Here is a 4,504-nt window from a genome sequence, read left to right on the forward strand (position 1 = left end):
ATCATCAATAAAAACTACCACAAACTGATCCAAGTACGACTGAAAAATTTGGTTCATAAGATCCATAAAAGTATTTGGAGCATTTGTTAGCCCAAATGGCATCACTAAGAATTCATAATGCCCATATAGTGTTCAGAACACCATCTTTGGTACATCACTTTCCTTTACCTTTAACTGATAATAGCCCGATCTTGAATCAATCTTCGAAAACACAGAAACTCCTTTCAATTGATCAAATAAATCATCAATACGAGGTAACAGGTATTTATTCTTGACAAACACCTTATTTAACTGTCAATAATCAATACATAACCACATCGAACTGTCTTTCTTTTTAACAAATAGCACTAGAGTTCCCCACGGTGATGTACTAGGTCGTATAAAACCTCGATCTACTAAATCTTACAGTTGTACTTTCAACTCCTTCAATTTAGTAGGTGACATACAATATAGAAGTATCGACACTAGATCTATAGCCGGGTATACTTCGATCACAAATTCAACTTCTCAATCAAGAGGTAATCCAGGTAATTCTTCAGGGAATACATCAGGAAATTCACATACAGTTCAGATTTTACTACATTTGCTCTCCACTGAATTTGAATTAATAACATATGCTAAGAAAGTGGTACAACCCTGATAAAGAAGCTTACTAGCTTTAATTAATGAGATCATACGAACTGATCCACTGGTCTGAATACCATTTACTTCAATCTGATCACCAATGTCATTCTAAACAGTGAACTTTTTTTTATAGCAGTCCAAAATTACGCGATGTTCTGATAGCCAGTCCATACCCAGTGTGATAGCCCTAAATTGACCCTAGTCAGAAAGTGGTTTCGGGACCACTAAACCGAGTCATAAAAATAATTAACCGTCATAGTTGATGCTTATTATATGTATATATGCATGTGTGAAAATTTCATGTTTGAATTTTGTTAATTGTAAGTGAATTTTATTAAATAGGACTTATGTGAGAAAATTTAGAAATGTGCTAGGCAAATGTGAAGTGGCCTATTAATGCATGTTATGAAAATGATGGGTTTGCATGTCAAATTACCCAAAATTTGAGCTAGTGGCAGGCCATGCTATGGGGTGAAACATGTTGTGAACATGTTGTGTTAGTGAGTTATGTTAGAAAGAATAAAATAAAGGGTTAGTAATTAAGTAATGAAAAGGGAGGGGTGATGAAAACAAAGTTGTCTCATCCATGCCCCCCCTCCATTTTGCCGTACCTAGGAGAAGAAAAAGAAAAAAAAAAGCTTCATCCTCTTTGTTCTTCTTGACCAAAAAATCAAAGGAAGAAGAAAGGAGTTCTCTTGCTTCATGTTCGGTTTGGATGAGGATTAGGAAAAGGTAAGTACCTTGAAATTCTTGGAAAATTTTGTATAAAGAAGGTGGTTAGTTCAAGTTCTAATCATTCCATGGCTTAAGTTTTGATTGTTAGGAGGTTTGATATTCGGCCAAGTAGTTGAATCTCTTAGCACATATATTTTTTTTCTTCTTCTTGAAGGTTGAAATTTGGGTTGTTCTTAAGGAGGTGCCGAATGTGGCCATTGAAGGGCCTTGAGGAACAATATGTGTGGCTTGGGTTACAACATTCGGCCATGGTAGAAAATGGAAGTGATAGATGGTTGTTAATTGTGATAGTTTAAGGAAATTGTAAGTAGTTTGAATAAATGAACAATAATAATAACAAATCATCTAGTGAATTGGTGTAGTGGCTGAATTTAAACTAGGAAATTATTGAGTAATGTGTGTGTTTTAAGTGATAGAATTGAGTGAATGCTTGGAATGTGATATGTATGAATTATGTGTTAAATTAAGGTTTGCTAAGCTAGCTATTAAGATGAAGTATAAATGTTAGTATTTGATTGCTAGTGTATATATGTGTACTAGCCGAGCTTTGAATTTGAAAAAAATGGTTTGAGCACCATGTGTTGTATTGAGATTGTTTGAGTGAAATCATAGATATTTATATGATGAATTCGATTGTGGACATACATGCTTAAATAAGATGCACACATGAAATAGATTGGTGTTGCATGTATTCGGTTAGAGGCAAGCATATTGATGCTTTTATCTTGTTTAGGTAATCGGCTAAAAGAGAGTGTGGAGTCATATGTTGAGTTTGATTCATGATTTCATATATATGTGACTCTAATGTCTAATGTATATATGGGTTAAGTACCTTGAGTTTCTCTTTTTGATGTCCAAATGATTAAATCAATTTATTTGTTAAATTAAGCTCAAGAGCAAAGGGGAACTAAATCCGATAAAGGGAAGGAAAAAGTGATCGAATAGCCGTCGAAATCATTCGACAACATCCGAGGTAAGTTTTCGAGTAATGAAACTTAGTTTACGATTTGATTAAGTCATGACGTATAATTATAACAATATACGGTGATATAATGATTCTACTTGAATCATATGTGAGTTAATTAGTCTATACGTATGATGGGTAGCCGTATGTGCATAGAAATCATGTCATGAAGCAAGCCGAATCATGCTGTTCGTATGTGGCTATTGAGCCGAAAATGTAATGCTTAATAATTGAATTGTGTTTGAATTCTAGTTATGAAAACGAAATAAAGATGTGTCATGATTTACTAATGTGTGCATGAATATTCGGATACTAATGGGGTTAAGTCCCGAAGACATGTGTGCTAGTGATTAATTCCGGGCTAAGTCCTGAAGGCAATTGTGCGAGTTACAAATTCCGGGCTAAGTCCCGAAGGCATTTGTGCGAGTTGCTATATCCGGGCTAAGACCCGAAGGCATTTATGCTAGTGACCATATCCGGGCTAAGACCCGAAGGCCTTGTGCGAGTGGTTATATCCGGCTAAATCCCGAAGATACTTGGGTTTGGGAATGAGCGATCTTGCTGTAATGATTTCATTTAATACGCTCGTAAAATCCCAACGATGAGGTATGTTTCGTATTTGCATTGAGATAATTGATTCCTTCTAAATAGTATTTGCTCAATCGATTAACAAGCTTCCGGCTTTTAGTCAGGTCGATTCCTTATGTATGAATATAAGGGTTGGAAATGTGAAGTAGGTATGATTGTGAGAATATGTGTATATGAAATTATTCGTTTAGTCGTATGAATGCTATACTTCAGTTGTGCACGATTTCATTGCTCAAAACTTACTAAGCATTAAATGCTTACTCCGTTTCTTTGATTCTCTGTTTTATAGATTTTGGTTCGTCAGCTATCGGACTCGGGATTGTCGAAGTCGAAGTCGTCCACACTATCAAAGCCCTTTTTGGTACACTTTTGGTTGAACTCTGAAAATGGCATGTATAGGACTACCCTTTTTGTTGTTGGTCATGTACCCTTGGTTTTGTATAAATTTGGACAGCCATGCAAAAATGGCTTATATACACTTTGAGCATAGCATTATAATCGTTTTGTATGTTGTTCATTGAGAGGTATGGAAATGTTTGGTAACGATTAGCCATTGGAATGGTTAATCATGATCATTTTAGTGCTTTGTATGACAAATTCTAGTTGATTCATGGAAAACCATGAAGTAGGTAAAGTTTACCTTAAAAACAGATGCTGACAGCAGCAGTGGTGCGGATTTGAAAAATCACTAAAAATAGTAGGAATGGAATTAAATAGTGAATAAATTATGTAATCGAACCTCTATGAATCTAATTTCATATGGAAGAAACGAAACGATCATATGAGTTGTATCTTAAGAGATATTTAAGTTTTCGTAGAACAGGTCCAGAACGATTTCTGGATCCCCTGATCTGATTTTGGAAATTCACTATAAATTAACCAGAGATAATTAGAGGTCATGCCATATATTTATAGATTCCTTTTTGAGTATAGTTTTGTTAGAAACAAACGGAATAAGTAATGAAGCCCTGTATTGGAAGATATATAAGTCGTAATGCATGAAGGTCAGAGCAGTCGAACCCTGAAACAGGGGAGACTTTAACTAATAAACTGTACTAATTGGCTTGACCAAAAATTCTAGAAAAAAATTTTTAGATGGATATATGAGTCTAGTTTCAGGTAAAATTTACGAAACTGGTTTCTGAGTTCTGGAACTCAAGATATGATTTTTAAGGTAACAGTGACGCAGTTAGCCAGCTTGTCTAGAAATTTTTAAAATGGACTGTGAAAATCAACGAAATAAGTCCGTAAATACCTCGTGTTCGACTCCGGCAACGGTCTCGGGTATGGGGTGTTACACCCAGTATACCGTCAAAGTCACCAAATGGCATAATTAACAGGTCAACAGAAAAGATTCTATCCTGGATCATTAACGGGCATCTTCGACATATTCGATTCACTAACATAGTTTTGCCCAGAGGACTAGATACCTCTACTATTACTTTAGACAGTTCAGGCTTTAATTTTCCCATTTCAACTAATTTTGTATTAACATAAGAGTGTGACGATCCCAGATCTATTAAAACATAAACGGGTTCTGAATGCAATAAAAATATACCTGTCACCACATCGTGTGCATCTCCTTCTTCATGA

Source organism: Gossypium hirsutum, chromosome A08, assembly GCF_007990345.1.
Source record: "Gossypium hirsutum isolate 1008001.06 chromosome A08, Gossypium_hirsutum_v2.1, whole genome shotgun sequence".
Lineage (NCBI taxonomy): Eukaryota > Viridiplantae > Streptophyta > Magnoliopsida > Malvales > Malvaceae > Gossypium > Gossypium hirsutum.